The sequence below is a fragment of the Anomaloglossus baeobatrachus genome, chromosome 3 (genome assembly GCF_048569485.1).
Source record: "Anomaloglossus baeobatrachus isolate aAnoBae1 chromosome 3, aAnoBae1.hap1, whole genome shotgun sequence".
Lineage (NCBI taxonomy): Eukaryota > Metazoa > Chordata > Amphibia > Anura > Aromobatidae > Anomaloglossus > Anomaloglossus baeobatrachus.
In genome coordinates, this window is record NC_134355.1 from 482,808,996 (window position 1) to 482,828,154 (window position 19,159).

The window sequence follows — 19,159 nt, forward strand, 5'->3', positions numbered from 1 at the left end:
TAGTTGTGAATGGGGTCACTGCCAATTGTGGTGGTAGCAGCACTCTGAGGCAGGGCACATCTAGATGTAGGAATCAGGAGAAGGGGTTAGGAGCTCAGGACATTTACTAGCCAGAGACAACTGGAAGGAATGATACTTGCATGCTGGGCAGGGTAAATGTGATGCCGAGTTTGAGAGGACATCTAACGAGCAGTGCAACACAAAGGAAAAACAAAGAAAGATGTACAACAGAAGGCTATGGTGATAGAGAGAAGGAAGTGGGGTCACCTTCTAACACTCATCTGAGTCTGATCCCTACACTCTAACGTCCTTAAATGTATCCTTCCCCCTGTGCACCATCAGGTGTCTAGGCCCTCACTCTGTCTATTGTGAAGGCCAGCAAGACACTAGTTTCACTACTGAACTAAAATAAGAACAGTAAGGTAAGATAAATGGGTGGGGAAATACACAATAAATAGCATTCCTTGACTTCTCCAACAAGAAACTTCTCAGCTGCAACAAATTCAAATACACCTCAGCATCTCCAGAGACAGGTTCCTTCAAAGTGATCAGTATAGAAGAACTATAAACAGCACAGAGTAAAGTCAGGAGTGGGTAAATACGGAAGGGAGTGATGATAAGATGCTGTTGCTGTAATTAAAGGCCGCTTTACACGCTGCGACATCGCTCAAGCGATCTCGTTGGGGTCACGGAATTTGTGATGCACATCCGGCCGCTTTAGCGATGTCGTTGCGTGTGACATCTATGAGCGATTTTGAATCGTCGCAAAAACGTTCAAAATCGCTCATCGTTGACATGCCCCCCTATTCTTGATTATCGCTGCTGCAGCTAGCGATGTAGTTCCTCATTGCTGCGGCAGCACACATTGCTATGTGTGACATCGCAGGAACGAGGAACCTCACCTTACCTTCCTCCATCGGCAATGCGGAAGGAAGGAGGTGGGCGGGATGTTACGTCCCGCTCATCTCTGCCCCTCCGCTTCTATTGGGTGGCGGTTCAGTGACACTGCTGTGACATCGTTGTGATGCTGAACGAACCGCCCCCTTAGAAAGGAGGCGGTTCGCCGGTCACAGCGGCATCGCTAGGCAGGTAAGTAGTGTGACGGGTCTGGGCGATTTTGTGCGCCACGGGCAGCGATTTGCCTGTGTCGCACAACCGATGGGGGCAGGTACACACGCTAGCGATATCGGTCATGATATCGCAGCGTGTAAAGCGGCCTTTAGGCTATAGGCCGCTTTACACGCTGCGATATCGTTACCGATATCGCTAGCGTGCGTACCCGCCCCCATCGGTTGTACGACACGGGCAATTTGCTGCCCATGGCGCACAACATCGCTCAGACCCGTCACACTACTTAAATCCTATAAATAGAGAGAAATTCATCCCATATAATTAACCATAAAGGTTTAGCTCAGGAATATAACCGCAAGTATATCCCACAAAATATTCCATGAACATACTTTGTGACAAAATTATTTTTATTGGTTAAAAAACTAGACATACATTTAAAATCAAAGTGCACAGAAAAAAGCAAGAGGGAACCAATATGTAAGAAGGTCACATATAATATACAATAAACTCACATGTGTGACAATTAGATAAAGTGCTATACACAGTCCATAAAGGTTATTTGCTATTCAATCCAAAAGATGGACACAGGCACATCATAGATGTCAAATGGCATATATAACAAGTATAAGTTTTATATAAATTTATCTCAAAAGTTTAAAGCCATTTTAAAGTGCCAGATGCATAGAGGTAGAGAAGGTATACAGCAGTAGAGAAGGTATACAGCAGTAGAACATGTATCGCATATATGACAATTAAGTAAAATGCTGTATACAGCCAAAACAATTTTTATTAGCTATTGTATCCAAAGTTTATATGAAGACACATCATAGATATCAATTGGCATAAATGACAGATATAAGTTATATATATATTTCTCAAAAGATTAAAGCCTTTTTAAAGTGCCATGTGCATCAATATATAGCAGCATATACATATACTGAGGTAGCAAAGGTGTATAGCAGCAAAAATCAGTAAATGCATCAGTATATAGCAGCATATATATGCTGAGGTAGAAAAGGTGTATAGCAGCAAAAATCAATAAATGTAGAGATATTATATGAAATATTAGGCCATAACAAAGACAATTACCAATCCCTCACTGCCACCGTCACACTACTTACCTGCCTAGCGACGTTGCTGTGACCGGTGAACTGCCTCCTTTCTAAGGGGGCGGTTCGTTGTCACAGCGACGTCACTATGCGGGCGCCCAATAGAAGCGGAGGGGCGGAGATAAGCAGGACGTAACATCCCGCCCACCTCCTTCCTTCCTCATTGCCGGCGGACGCAGGTAAGGTGAGGTTCGTCGATCCTGCGGTGTCACACATAGCGATGTGTGCTGCCGCAGGAACGACGAACAACATCGTGCACGCAGCAGCAACGATAATTGTGAATAGGGGGGCATGTCACCGATTAGCGATTTTGCACGTTTTTGCGATGATGCAAAATCGCTCATAGGTGTCACACGCAACGTCATCGCTAAAGCGGAAAGCGGCCGGATGTGCGTCACAAATTCCGTGACCCCCAACGAGATCGCTTGAGCGATGTCATAGCATGTAAAGCGCCCTTAAGAGTAAAGGCCGCTTTACACACTGCGATATCGGTACCGATATCGCTAGCGTGGGTACCCGCCCCCATCTGTTGTGCGACACGGGCAAATCGCTGCCCGTGCCACACAACATGGCCCAGACCCGTCACACTACTTACCTGCCCGGCGACGTCGCTGTGACGGCGAACAACCTCCTTTCTAAGGGGGCGGCTTGTTCAGCCTCACAGCGACGTCACAGCTGCGTCACTGAACCGCCGCCCAATAGAAGTGGAGGGGTGGAGATGAGCGGGACGTAACATCCCGCCCACCTCCTTCCTTCCGCATAGCGGCCGGGAGGCAGGTAAGGAGAGGCTCCTCGTTCCTGCAGTGTCACACGGAGCGATGTGTGCTGCCGCAGGAACGAGGAACAACCTCGTTACTGCTGCAGTAACGATTTTTGAGAATGGACCGCCATGTCACCGATGAGCGATTTTGAACGTTTTTGCAACGATGCAAAATCGCTCATAGGTGTCACACGCAACGGCATCGCTAATGCGGCCGGATGTGCGTCACCAATTCCGTGACCCCAACAAGTTCTTATTAGCGATGTCGTAGCGTGTAAAGCCCCCTTTAGGGTCCTTAACACAATCAGCATCAAATTAAAGTAAATCCACTCCAATACAAGATTACAGTCAAGTGGGCTCCACAGAGAACCAGCAATCAATTAAGTTTGAGACTTCCTTATTCCACATCCCCCAGAGGTAGCATGCAGAAGGGACTCTCTCGTTACAACCAAGTTGGGGTGACAATGAAGTTATATTTTCTGAGGATGCGCCAATATTTATCCAAACAATAACTTTTCAAGGGACCAATCTGTTTCTACTGTGGGAAAATTGGGAGCAGTTGATGCTGCAGTGCTGGCTGCTGGAGTATCTTAAAAGAACTTCAAAATTCTGTGGATATAGTAGTGAGACTATATGTGGGCTTCTCAAGTGTGAGATTTACTTTCTACATTTCTGGATGCCCAATCTATTGCAGTGTGTAGGCTTCACAGATACAAAATAAGTAATTAATGTTCCAGAACAAAACATTTAAGAACTTTGGCTCTCCAAAAGCACATGGAGTGGTATTACATGCTTAGGCCCCCTTCACACGTCAGTGATTCTGGTACGTATGTGCTTTATTTTATACGTACCAGAATTACTGACATACGCAGACCCATTATAATCAATGGGTCTGCTCACACATCAGTGATTTTTCACTGAACGTGTCTCCGTGCAGTGTACACCCGTGGCTGTGTTTCTGCATGGAGACAAGTCAGTTTTTTTCTGGCATCACTGATGACCCACGGACCACACTATGGTGTGATCCATGTGTGATCCGTGAAACACGTACCAGAAAATCACGAACATATTAAATATTAAATATTTTCAACTTACCTTGCCTGCGATTCGCTCTGCAGCCTCCGCTCTCGGCAGCTCCTGCCTGGCTCATGAATATTCATGAGAGCAGGAATAGCCGACGAGGAAGTAGCTGCTGAAAGCGGTGGGCGGACGCTGGAGAGCCGAGGAGTTCAGCACCATGGACAGCAGTAGTGAAGGCAGGTGAGTAATGTCCATATGCAATCACGGATTGCACATGGACAACCCACGTGTGCCATGAATCACGGAACACAGAGGGACATGTGCGTGTTTTACATGTCAGTGAAGAACATCAGTGTTTTTCACTGACGTGTGAAACTGGCCTTAGAAAGATGGGGAATAGAATGAGGGTCTAGAAGGATTTGAGCAAGATGAGGAGTGGGACATAAGTTATCACAGTCACACCTATGGGACAAGGCTAATACTTGTTCTGAGTATGATGACAATGTTGATTACACTAATGGAGGAGGAAGACAAGGAGGTTATGTTGCAGATTCCCACACAAATATAGTGATGCAACAATGACAAACACTGCATCCTCAGCCAGAACTCTGGCTGTAAAATGTCTAAATAGACAATTTTACTCACAAATAGAGTTGAGCGCGGTTCGCGGTTCTCCAGTTCGCGGTTCGAGTGATTTTGGGGGGTGTTCTAGATCGAACTAGAACTCGAGCTTTTTGCTAAAGTTCGATAGTTCTAGTTACGTTCGAGAACGGTTCTAGCAGCAAAAAGCAGGGCTTTTTACAGCTACAGTGTGCAGGAGCCATTGCTGGCAGCCTGCCAGAAGCTGGTAACCAAGATAAACATCGAATATCCAAGCAAAGCGCTTTGGTTAGTAACCTGATATTTATCCTACTTACGTGTGCAGAAAGCCGACACTTCCCCACTCAGCTCGCTCCGCCCCCTCCTGCATGCGGCATGTACACACACGCACACACTCACACTCACCTGTCCCCAGCCATGCAGTCCACGACACTGACGTCCTCAGCGCCACATGACCCCGCTAGGCTCCACCCACTTCGCACTCCGCCGCCAGCACACATGGCTCCAACCACCTGGCACTCTGCACACATGGTCCCGCTAGGCTCCGCCCACCTGACACTCTGCACACATGGTCCCGCTAGGCTCCACCCACCTGGCACTCTGCACACATTACCCCGCTAGGCTCCGCCCACCTGACACACTGCACACATGGCGCTGCTAGGCTCTGCCCACCTGGCACTCTGCACACATTTCCCCGCTAGGCTCCGCCCACCTGGCACTCTGCACACATGGTCCCGCTAGGCTCTGCCCACCTGCACTCTGCACACATGGCACTGCTAGGCTCCGCCCACCTGACACTCTGCAAACATGGTCCCGCTAGGCTCCGCCCACCTGGCATTCTGTACACATTACCCTTCTAGGCTCCGCCCACCTGGCACTCTGCACACATGGCGCTGCTAGGCTCTGCCCACCTGGCACTCTGCACACATGGTGCTGCTAGGCTCCGCCCACCTGGCACTCTGCACACATGGTCCCTCTAGGCTCCGCCCACCTGGCACTCTGCACACATGGTCCCGCTAGGCTCCGCCCACCTGGCACTCTGCACACGTGGTGCTGCTAGGCTCCGCCCACCTGAAACACTGCACACATGGTCCCGCTAGGCTCCATCCACCTGGCACTCTGCACACTTTACCCCGCTAGGCTCCACCCACCTGGCACTCTGCACACTTTACCCCGTTAGGCTCCGCCCACCTGGTATTCTGCACACATTACCCCGCTAGGCTCCGCCCACCTGGCACTCTGCACACATTACCCCGCTAGGCTCTGCCCACCTGGCACTCTGCACACATGGTCCGCTCGGCTTACCTGCGGTGATGAAGTCCCGACCTCAGCGCTGTCACTGTCCTCCATGGCCGCCGCTTGTCACATCACCTTCTCTCACTTCCGACCCGAGACTGACTAGCGGTGACGTCACGGGCCGCTCGCGATACTTGGCTGTGAAGATGATTGAAGTCAGTGTGCAGGAGATAAGCGCAGGTAATGTACCTCGCTGACAGCAGCACTTGTCATCCCCTGCAGTGACCTGGGCTGACCTATTGATGTTAGCTCAGGTCACTGCACTGCTCTCCCAGCCAATGGGGAACATCCTGCTCTTCATTGACTGGGACAGTGTGGATTGTCATAGGAACCCCTGGGATTACACCAGACCTGGATTTGTTTTTCTTTCTAATAAATTGGTTAAAGAGGGAATGTATTGGGGAGTGTTTTTTCAAATAAAAATGTGTTTGTCGTCTATTTTTCTTTATTACAGCTGTGGTCTGCAGGCTGCAGCCGTCTGCTTTACCCTAGCTGGCTACAAAAATAGGGGGAACCCTACGTCATTTTTTTTTTTCATTTTTTTGGCTAAATACAAAGCTAAGCACCCCTTAGTGCCACATGAAAGGCACCAAAGGGTGCAAAATTACAAAATGCAGGAGAGTGGGACATTATGTGTCTTTCTGCCATTATAATGACAGAAAAGACTGATATGAAGTGTACAAGCACAAGAAAATCACCAGAGCGCTCTACACTGTGAAAAGCAGTAGAAAATGGCACTGGAGTGAACATGTGACCGCCTCATGTAGGTTGAAGCTATGGATCCTGGGTAAATTTATGTATTTTCCATCCTTCAGTTTTTTTGCAGTACGCAAACAAACGGAAGGCACACGGATGACAAATGGATGACATACGGACCGTATACGGAACGGAAACGGATACCACATGGATGCACCCGTGAAACAAACAGACCATTTTCTGCGGACGGCAAAAACGGATCGGTCATGTTAATGTAGCCTTATTCTGATCTGCCGTTTATAAACAGCAGACAGAAATAAGCGAATAGCACCCCCCAGCGTCAGAAAATCTCCGGGGTTTCAGGCGTAGCTGAGACCCTGGAGATCCTGATTCAGGACGGTTTTTCCAGTCCCCGCTCACGTGATCACAGGTATACACCGTACACCGATGATCACGTTACAGTAAATGACAGTGTCGGTAAAAAATTATTTATCTCCCATAAATCTCCTCCCCGGTCCCCCGGTGTTGCCAAAGTGCCCCCCCTGATGCCCTCCCAGAAATCCAAGATGGCCGCGCGCACAGCAGCGCACCGGCCGCATTCACCCTACTCCTCTAATTTCTGTCGCATGTGCCATGACACATGCAACAGAAAACTCCTCCCCAGGCCCTGCCAGGTCACCCCCTATAACCCTATGGGGAGATAAGGTATGCACACCAGTGACTATGTAAGGGGAATACATGAAATAGCAGAAACTGCTGTGTGAATACTGACTTGAAAAATCCAATAGCTATATGTAAGAGTGAAAATTGGAATCTGCATTACTGCCATGAACATATGAATCAAGAGAAATTTAGCTACTGAATTGATCAATGCAATAGAGCCCCAACACTACGCCAAAGTATTTCTCTATGTTGGGGTCCCTAGCTTGTGTGTGTCCTCTCATGCAGTTAAAAAACTTACCGTGTATGGGAAGCTGAGACCCAGGCTATTTAAGCGTATGATATGGATTGGCAATAGGTGTGGTTGGGGAGGGCTCACAAACGAAAAACTACTAACAAATAAGGAATAACGTTTGGAACACCATTCTAAGTCTGAACTGGGTGCAAAAACCTAAAAAAACATCACTATGGGGAGATAAGGTATGCACACCAGTGACTATGTAAGGGGAATATATGTGGGCTATATAAATATATATGGGCTCCCGCTGCATTTTTTTGTATTGCTAGCTAAGGGTAATCCAAGCAGCTACTGGCTGCTAACCCCCACTGCTTGGTGTTACCTTCACTGGCAATGGAAAATCCAGAGAAGCATTTTTTATTTTTTTTTACATATTTTTGTATGCTAGCCAGGTACAGCAGGCAGGTACGGGCTGCCCGTAACCCCCAGCTGCCTATTTGTACCCGGCTGGGAACTAAAAATATAGGGAAGCCCTTTTTTTAATTAATTCATGAATTTTATGAAATAATTAAAAAAAAAAAAAAAACGACGTAGGCTTCGCCCCATTTTTGTGTCCAGCCGGGTACAACTAGGCAGCTGGGGATTGGAATCCACAGCACAGGTTAGCCCGAGGTTTCTGGGCCCCTCTACTGAGAATTGCAGTCCGCAGCCGCCCCAGAAAATGGCGCTCTCATAGAAGCGCCATCATCTGGCGCTGTATCCAACTCTTCCAACAGCCCTGGAGCCGGGTGGCTTGTTGGGTAATCATGAGCCAGAGATTCTTAATGTCAGGCACGTTTGACCCGGCCATTAAGAATCTCCAATAAAGGGTTAAAAAAAAACACCACACAGAGAAAAAATACTTTAATAGAAATAAATACACAGACACATTAGAGACTCCATCTTTATTACCCCCTGTCAGCCCTCCACGATCCTGCTCTTCTGTCTTCTTTCCCCTTCAACACATGCAGCTCTGTCTGCTCCATCAGACAGCACTGCATGGGGGAAGACGCTGTGCTCCGTGCAGAAATCACTCTGTGAGAGTGACCACAGGCTCCCAGCTGTAAGCGGTGGCACGGGTTGCCATAGCAATGCTGCTCCGATCACGTGATTCCGGTGCCGCTGCGTGCTGGTAGCGGGACGTCCCCGTCACCGCTACCAAGCGCGTTGCTATGGCAACGGTGATCTCCGTGATTGGTCGGCTGTGTCAGCCAGTCAGGAGCCGGCTTCTGCGGACGCTGGTAACTACGGTAAACATCGGGTAACTCAGAAGCCCTTTCCTTGGTTACCCAATGTTTACCGTAGTTACCAGCGTCCGCCGCTCTCACACTGCCAGTGCCAGCCCCCTGCACACATAGCCAGACTACACATCGGGTTAAATTAACCCGATGTGTACTCTGGCTAGGAGTGCAGGGAGCCAGCGCTAAGCAGTGTGCGCTGGTAACCAAGGTAAATATCGGGTTGGTTACCCGATATTTAACTTAGTTACCAAGCGCAGCATCGCTTCCACGCGTGCTGCTGGCTGGGGGCTGTGGTCACTGGTTGCTGGTGAGATCTGCCTGTGTGACAGCTCACCAGCAACCCGTGTAGCGATGCTCCAGCGATCCCTGCCAGGTCAGGTTGCTGGTGGGATTGCTGGAGCGTCGCTTATTGTGACGGTACCTTAAGGGAACGGGGAAGCAGAGCGGGGAGTCGAGCTAGAGCATGTTGCCGGTACACAGCGATACACAAACGTGCACCGTGTAACAGAGAGAAGCAATGACAGGTCCTACATGACGCGTCATAGTCATGTGACCAGTCTGTAGCCAATGAGATAACAGGCACGTGACTGGTCACATGGCTATTTTTCACGTCACGATAGGTCCTGCATCACTGCTGGCAGTGCTGGTTACCGGGAGGTTTCAGCGATCATCGGATGGAATAGCGGCAGGAGACAGAGTGCAGGAGGCATCGCGGGGACCGGTAAGTGATATGGCAATGTTTATTAACTGTATGTGTACATTTACAATGTGTTTTTATGTGTTTGTGATTGCCTCCTATTGTTTCCTATGCGGTTCGAGTGGTTCGCCGAACCAGTTCGCCGAACCGAACTCGAACGAGACCTCCGTTCGGTGAACCGAACTCGAGCCGAACCGCGGCCAGTTCGCTCATCTCTACTCACAAATATAAATTTGTATTATGGACGCAAAAAACACATAGCAAAAGATGCCTTTTAAAAACACTCATGGCCAAACGGGGCAGTGCGATCATACATAAATGAATCACAAGATCATCAAAGAATAAATGGCTACAGCACAGCGAGATATGCAACCATAATATCAGAACATGATATGCTCATAGTAATCCCCATACACTAATAGTTGCTATTGCACAGATATCCCAGCATCAATGAATAGAGCAATAATCAAATATAGAGAAATGTACAAGTGGCGCCCTGGACTAGCCAGGTAGCCACAGACAAAACACACACACACCCCCACCCCCCAGACAGTTACATTAGTCAGACAAAACCCTTGTTGCCTCCCTCCAGGGTCTGATGTCCACACCAGGAGGGGCGAAGCCAGGCGGTTGGCCCCGCCCACCGAGGAGTTCACAGGCCTGGAGGCGGGAAAGCAGAGAGTTGAGTCGAGGAGGGGAAAGTGAGAGGTCACGTACTGCGAGTGTCTGGGTAGAAGCCCAGGCACTGACAACAAGGTTGGCAGATGGTGGTGGCCGTCTGCAGGAGTTGGTGGAACTCCGCAAAGCCATAAGGACCGGGGTCGGGTGTCGGCCTGCTGGTACCGGACCGGGGAATGGAGTGAAGCTAAGCACACACAGGCAGGGCCATTGGACCCCGACCAGGCTTGGAGCCGCCGTCAATAGTCAAATCCGAATGTGACAGGAACCCCAGGGGTTTCCTAACAACCAAGTCCCGATTGAAGGCAACCGTCCGCACCGTGAGGATATACAGCCACCGCCACCGGCTAGAGTTCCAAGGGCCAGTGCCTGCGGACAAAACGGGCTCCTCCAGCACCTATATGCCGGGGAGCGGACTACTGTTGGGAAGCCAGTGGAGTAAACACAGCACACAAAGGTGCAGGGAGAGACAGCCACCATCACCTGTCCGGGGAGAGACACTGCAGCCGGCTGCGGGACCCGTCCATCCAGCCATTTGGTTTACCAGAGACTTTGCGCATTTGTTGCTGAGTGAGTACACCAGTGCCATCCGGCACCGCGCTGCGCTGTCCCTGCAACCCTGCACCTCACCAACCCTGCCTCCCTGTCACCACACCACCGGGCCCCGGGACCACCGACCCCTACCCACGGAGGGGGAAAACAACATCCCAGCTGCTCCCTACCATCGCTCCCGGGATCCCCGTCACCAGCAGCGGTGGTGCCCATCTTCACCTCAACCCGTGGGTGGCGTCACGGACTAAATCCCCAAAGAAACCACCCCCTTTTCACTCACGGGCGAGGAGCGCCGCTCGAGCCACCGAGCAGCAGCCGCAGCGCCAGGCCTGAGCGTTAGTGAGCGCAGCGCCCAGCCGCCTGCGACATACACAGCAAACAGTATAATAGGGAAATGTCCCAAGACAAATATAATTAACAAGGTGAATACAATAACTTGAGTTCCTCATAAAGGACACTCACTGCGAGGAAAATTATGTATACAATGAGTCATTGGTAGAAGTGAAGAATTAGAGCTCAATGCCCCTATTAGGCTGCTTTCACACTTGCGTTGTTTTGCATCAGTTGCAATCCGTCGCCTTGAGAAAATACAGTATCCGGCTAAATATTTTGCAGGATTCCGTTTTTTCCCCATAGACTTGCATGGACAATGGATTGCGACTGATGGCCTTGCATTGCATCCGCCACGTGACGGATCACTCGTGGAACAACTGACTGCCGGGCGGCAGGAACGCAGCATGTAACATTTTTTGAGTGGCGGAATCCTTTTGTTTTCACTGTGCATGCTCAGCTCTTGTGTTTAATCATTGAAATCAATGTCTCTCTCTCTCTTGGCGGCCGAACGATCAGCTGATGGGCCGGCGGCAGGTTTTGTGAACGATCAGCTGAACGCCCGGTGGCCAGCTACTATGAACGATCAGCTGATCGCCCGGCGAACAGCTTTTGTGAACGATCAGCTGATCGCCCGGCGGCTGGCTATTGTGAACGATCAGATGGATTCCATCCTTTGCAGGGGAGGCACTTCACTTAAACGTTAATAAAATTATTAAGAGTTTGTCGCCCAACGGTGGGACGCTACCGGTTTCTATGGTAATGGAGGCTCAACCTACTAGGTTGCTGCCCCTTCCTGCGACAGTCCAGTCCCAATGTCACGGATCCCAATAACCTGCCAACCAAACAACCTGACCCCCTGGAAACCTATCCCCGGGTCCGTGACCGGGTTAAGGTCCCGGGTGTTGTATCTCAGACGACTCTGGTTGGCACAGGAGGTGCAACTATTATACAAGACACAAGTTCGTGTTGGTCACGCCAGTCCTGTGACCATGGTCCATATTTACTTATGCATAAAAACGTTAACGAGGTCCATGTACCAGTTGTACACATTTTCAGCAATTTGCTTGCAAAACTGGTAACTTTCACTCTTTTCATTAAAACTGGTTGATTAGGCACTTATTTACTAACATTTTCTATATTGAAAATAACAAACTATGAAAAATAATAAACGAAAACACCAATACCTAACAATTCTATGGCATCGCAACTACTGGTACTGTAACATTTTTCAAAACTAGACCGCTGGATTACTGCAACGGGCAATAACAATCAATCTGAGTCAGCGACCCTTGCAGAGTACAGCGCTGCGCCGGGCTGCCATTCCATGGGTGCTGGTCCCAGACGGCAGTTCCACTCACAAGCTCCTGAGCAGCAATTCTTCTCAGCCGTCGCTCTCTGGTTACCGCTTTTGTACGGAGCAGCAGCCGTCGCCCGTGCATCCCCTCATCGCAGGGGTCGGCAATAGGCTGCACTTCAGTTTCTGGCACAGATGATAGGTAAACTGCCACGCGGTAGCAGAACGGGTGGACATCTTGGTTCCGCTCCCGCAGGTGCAAACTGATGAACAGACTGCTCCGCAGCCGGGGTTGCAGGGTCCGGTTGCTCTGCCTCTGAGGACGGGCCCGGTTATGCTGCCGGGTCTAGTCTGGCCGGTGTATGGGTGACCGCTGCCGTGACTGGAATGAGGGTCGTTGTCTGGATCTCTGCAGCTGGAGCTTCTGGTAGATACACTGAAGGTTCCGCTGCCGGGGTTGGTGTGGGCAGCTTGGCGTCCGCCGAGGATGGGGTAGTTGATGGTGGAGCGCTCACCATGAGCGGGGACGGTCTGGATCCCTCAGCTGCTGTGGCCGGATTTGGGCAATCAATAGGGATTGGGTAACCGCTTACCCTCTCTTCACGTGCGATTTCAATCTCACGGGCTCGCACCGCCACCGCCAGGCTCCTCATCTCTTCTCTCCAGTGATTCAGAATGAACAGGAACTGCGTCCGCATTCTCCTGCACATCTGCTCTGTTTCCTCCTCTTACTATGTCGCGGTCCCAGGTACAGCACGTTCTGGGGACCAGTCTCGCTCCACCATCTTGCCGCTGCGTCTTCCAGGAATGTTGTCGCAGAGTCCCGGCATCCCTGCTCCACTTCGGCTAGTAACACATTTTAGCCCGCCCCCTCGGTCTTTTCGCAGCACTCTCTCGCTGACCATGGCCCTCTGGGAACTTCCAGTTCCGGCCTCACAAGGAAGACGAAGGGCATGACTTAGGCTTCGCACGCTTTCTCGATGAAGACAGCGTTTTGGCATGAAAAGATGGTGGACAATGGCGGAATTGGCGGGAAAAGGACTTTGGACCTGCGGTCTTCGGCTTTCAAGGCGCACGTCACCCAGGTAAGTGGGTCCTGCTCGTATCCTGTTCTTGACGTCAAGTTTTTCGAGGTGCACCGGCCCCGTGCCAGTGGCCGAGCCGCTCGGATCCGGAGCCGCGGTGGCTCGAGGGGTCTCCAGACCCGGGGGTCCGCGCGGACACTCGAATTTAAAAGAGAGGGGATAGATATGTACAGGGGATGTGTAAGTTCGTGACGCCACCCACGGTGCGTGGTAATGTAGGAGACTACCGCTGCTGTTGGGGAGCCCGGTGGCGATGGTGTAGCAGCAGGATGTTTAACCCCCTCTGTGGCTAGGGGGTTTGTGCCCCAGGGCCCGTTGGGTGTTGGTGAGGGGGGTGCCATTGGGTATAGAAAAAGGGGGCTTTTCAGCGTACTCACTCAGTCCAAGAATATGTTAGGACCAGGAGGACGGGTAGGCCCAGGAGGTGGATCCACTGGGCTGAACACCTCACCGAGGGCAAGGTGCCTGGTAGCCGGAGCACTACAGGTAGCAGGACAGTCCGTTCAGAGGAGTGGAGTGAAGAAGTCCCTGGGACCACAGAGTCTCTGAAGGTAGTCCGGGTGACGGAGCTAAGGTTCGGAGGCCGAGATGACGTCAGGCAGAATCCGGAACCAACGGAGCGAGGAGGTGGGTCACCACACGGATCCAGGGATCGGAGATGGTAGGGACTAACGGGATGGCAGGCAGTCACCGTTCGGGGTTCGGGAGTCGTCAGGACCGGTTGGCGAGACAGGAGCGACTCTACAAGACAGATAGGTAAGTATGGCACAAGACACAAGGAAACCTGACTCCTAGCTTAGCAAACACGAAGAACAGGCCCCGCCCACTTGAAAAGGATCCCCCTATATACCCTGTACCTGATTCTTCAATATCCTGTTGGAGGACACTGGCCCTTTAAGAGAGGGTCAATGACCGCACGCGCGCCCTAATGCGCATGCGCGAGGCCCGGGTGCCAGAAGCCAGAGCAGGGAGCGGTGCACAGGAGGCAGGAGTGCCGGGCTGGCTCAGCGTTACTGATGGGCACCGGGAGCGGGGACTGGGCTGCCTGGGGACCGCAGGTGATGGGGCATGAAGGCTGTGGAGCGGGGGACCGGGAAGCCTGGCACGGGAGCGGCGGAGCGTAACCTGAGAGCGGGGAAGCGTGGCAGGGGAGCCGGTGAGCAAGACAGGGGAGCCGGGGAGCATGGCAGGGGAGCCGGGGAGCATGGCAGAGGAACCGGGGAGCGTGACAGAATAATAACTCCGACAGCTTGTAAACCAGAATTCTGAGCACCACTGCAGCATGGAGGGAGCTTGTGTGGATCCGTGCCCTTGGTGTTGCTGTTAGCCTGTGGCCCTTTCCGTGGCACCTTCTCACTAGTTGGACCCTCAAGCTTGAAACTTTTCGGGTCCCGCTCACCCGTATGGCTAACGGAGTGAGCTTGCTCTCAGGGTTCACGTGTAGGATTTCTTTGGACTGTATTTGGGAAAGTCCTATCCCATCGGTGCGTTAGTACCCCGATTTTGAAGTGCGTTGGGGATGAATTTTGAAGTCTTCACCCCCGTCGGGTAAATTACTGGGACACATGAAGCTACTTCCCGGCCTAAGGTCCAAGTACCTTGTCATGCCCTGGCCCCTGCCCGGTGATGGCTCAAGGCCGCCAGCTACCCTCCTCGGCAGTCCCTGCCCCTTGACATGATCCCCTATGACCGGGGTTCCAGCTCCTACCAGACCAACGTCTGCCACCTAGTAAACTTCAGGAGCCCTGGTCCGGACCAGTGCCCTCTCCCTCTCGGAAAGTCACTTTCCACCTCCTACTCCTTTCACTTCTGTTTCACTTTTTTGTCACTTTCTCACTTCTCTCTACCCACCCCCATATGGGCGGCCCTGTTCCTTTCAAGCCCCACAATGGTGTGTCTGGTGGGTTCGGTGCAAACTGTTCCTAGGATTTTGACTGGCTAAGCTGTTAGCAACACCAAAGGACCAGGATCCGTAACCAAGGAGGAGTGGATACTGTGCAGAAAGGCAGATTGCACAATATCCTGTGACGACCTGATAGGCCAGGGCGTCACATACCCACCTCCCTCTTGGTTATGGGTCCCTAACCAAATGTTGTTGCCTTCAATAGCAAATCAAATCCTAGATACACCCTGCACCACACCGACCAGACACATCAGTGGACGGCTTAAGTGGAATAAAGTCGCCCACCTGGGGGGTCATGGACAGGAGGTGAGGAGTGTAGTCAGAGAGTGGTAGTGTAGCAGTGGAGTAGGAGAGAAAAGTAGCCCTCGAGCTGTGAAGAGCTCTGAGGAGGTCGGGAGCGGGGACTCCCTTACGAAAGCTGTCTAGGTTGCAGATGGTAGTCTGGGCCTAGAGGAGTCGGACCCCCGGTCGCAGGGGATTATGGCAAGGGGCTTCGATCTGTCGAGCAGGACAGCCGGCGGCCTTGCACCATCACCAGGCCGGGACCGAGGCACGAAAGGGTACGTGGACCCTAGGTCGAGGAGTAGCTGCAGGCAACCCTATAATTTACCCGTGGAGAACAGAACCCTCAAGATTCATGCCCAACCGCTCCAGAATTGGGGCATTAGCGCAACGAGGGGGATAGGACTTTCCATCCAAAACGGTCAAGAAAATCCCAAGCGTGAGCCCTGAGAGCAAGCTCCCACACTAAGCCATAGTGGGGAGCGGGACTCGGCAAGTTTCACACTACCGGGACCACCAGAGAAGTAAACGTAGTGCCCGGAGGCAGGTCACGGATCACCAGGCAGCACCATTAGGGACGGAACCCGAACTAGCTCCCCTCATCAGCAGTGGTGTCCAGAGACTTGGTTTACCCAGTTATCGGTGTCTGCTTAATGGACTGAGTGAGTATGAGAGTGACCCCTGCATCCCACGGCCTTACCCACACTGAGTCCCGGGGCATTTTCCCTACCCGTGGAGGGTTAAAACACCTGGCTGCCAACGTCATCACCCTGGGTACTCCCCAATGGCAGCGGTGGTATTCACCCCAGTTACCGTGCACCACGGGTGGCATCATGAACTCTATGATCCCTTGTAAATATTCTCCTTCATTTGAGAGGCCGCACACCCCCCGGGTCCAGAGACCCTCGAGCCACCGGGAACCCAGGTCCGAGCAGCTCGGCTGCTTCCATGGGGGCCGCACACACCCTACTCCACCCTCTATAAGCACAGCAGCCAGACCTCAGTCCTGCAGTTGTGGTCACATAAAAGATTATGTACTCCTACACATGCCAAAACTAAGATCTTGAACTTTACCATATCTAAACTGTTGGCCATGGAAATGCTGCCTTTCTGCCTGGTGGATACAGATGGTTTCTGAAACTTGATGACCGTGGTGTGGCAGTCTCTCAGTACCAGTTGCCCAGTCTCTATTACTTCCCTTATACAGCTTTGCCTGTGCTACACAAGCACTCGTTCCTTTAAAAACTCTATGTTTGAAAGGGTGCATTTCACCACTGACATCTGGACAAGCAAGCATGGCCACTGGGCACTGGATGATTCTGGTGGCTGCTGGGGCAGGCGGGCAAAGGGCTGCTCCACAAATCTTTGAATCCACAAGGCTTGCGGGACAAGCCTCTGCTTCTATTACTTCCTCCACTGTTTCTGCCTCCTCCATCTCTCTAGGGCCGCCACCTGTGCCATCAACCTCTCTCTTAACGTAACACGCTTTCCAACAGTCCAGAGAGAATCCCCCACCTCTGTACAGCGCAGCCAGGGTTCTCCACAATCAGGCAGTGTTGAAATTAAAATACATTTGAGAATGCAGTCACACACCTGAAGAGTTGTGGTTATTTAGGCCAAGTTTGAGCAATAGCTGTCTGCACTGAACCTGGAGCCTGGAAAGGTCATGTGCAATAACAGTGCAAACCTTGTGGCAGCCCTACGTTGAAGCAACCTCACACACGTACCTTGCATGGCTCACATTCTCAACCTGGCTGTAGGCAATTTCTAGGCCATTATCTCAGCCTGGATCCATTGCTGCAGAAGGCTGTGTGCTCACTTCCGCCATTTGCACTTCTTGGCTAATCAACTTGCATCGCTACAGAGGTCTTTCGGCCTACCGGTTAACCGGCTGATATGCGACGAGCTGACACTGTCGAATACCACTCTGCATATATTTCAGCGACTGTGGCTGCAATGAAGAGCCCTGCTGCAGTATGTCATGATGCATAGCCTAGGCTAATGTAGTCCAGTTATGGGGAAATCACACTTGTGGAGTGGGCATAGATAAAGTACCTCTGCACCCTTCTGAAGTTTCAAAATGGCTACTAAGATGGTTAGCACTGATGATGTCATCATCAGCACCCCTATTCCGGTCCTCTTAAATAGTCTGTGGGAGGAGTTGGTGGTCCCAGAGGAAGAGGAGGAAGCAGAGCAGGACTAAAGGCCACTTTACACGCTACGATTTATCTGACGATATATCGTCGGGGTCACGGTTTTCGTGACGCACTTCCATCATCGTTAGCGACGTCGTTGCGTGTGACACTTACGTGTGACTCCGAACGATCACAAATAGGGTGAAAATCGTTGATCGTTGACACGTCGTTCATTTCAAAATATTGTTCGTTGTTTGGAACGCAGCAGACATATTGCTAGGTTTGACACCCTGCCAACGACGAACAACATCCACACGACCGAATGGTCAAACAATATATCACTGAATGATGTAGCGTCGTTTGTGAGATGTGTACATGTGACCGCTACAAAATGACCTATGAGCGATCTCGGCAAATCGTAACAACGATCTGCGCATGTCACGTCGCTAACAAGATTGCTAGCGATATTGTTGTTTGTAAAGCAGCCTTAAGTGGGCTTTACACGAGACGATAGATTGTGCGATATATCGTTGGGGTCACGGTTTTCGTGACGCACATCCGGCATACCGCACGACGTGGTTTTGTGTGACACCTCCTAGCGACGCAGTATCGCTCACAAATCGTGAGTCGTGTACTCATCGCTAGGTTTCATATAATTGTTTAATTAAAATAGCGGCGGTTGTTAATCGTTTACGTGGCATCACACGTTGCTACGTGTGACACCACGGGAACGATGAACAGCAGCTTTACCTGCCTCCCGCGGCACCCGATGGCTTAATGGAAGGAAGGAGGTGGGTGGGATGTTTACATCCCGCTCATCTCCGCCCCTCCGCTTATATTGGCCGCCTGCCGTGTGACGTCGCTGTGACGCCGAACGTCCCGCCCACTCCAGGAAGTGGACGTTCGTCGCCCACAGCGAGGTCGTCCGGAAGGTAAGTACGTGTGACGGGGGTTAAACGAGTTTGTGCGCCATGGGCAACTAATTGCCCGTGACGCAAAAACTACGGGGGCGGGTACGATCGATTGTGCTATCGCACAATCTATAGTCTCGTGTAAAGCAGGCTTTAAGACGGACCCAAAAAAGGGGCACAATACAAAATTTATTGCCATGGGTAAGCAAAGTTTAATAACTTATAAATGTTGAATGACTTATGGTCTGAATTAATGCTAGCATATTATGGCTGAAGATTCTGACAAATATCTGACCAAGGAGCTTCTTATTTATACTTGTCACTGTAGGAAAGGTCACATACAGTCAGGGCCAGAAATATTTGGACAGTGACACAAGTTTTGTTATTTTAGCTGTTTACAAAAACATGTTCAGAAATACAATTATATATATAATATGGGCTGAAAGTGCACACTCCCAGCTGCAATATGAGAGTTTTCACATCCAAATCGGAGAAAAGGTTTAGGAATCATAGCTCTGTAATGCATAGCCTCCTCTTTTTCAAGGGACCAAAAGTAATT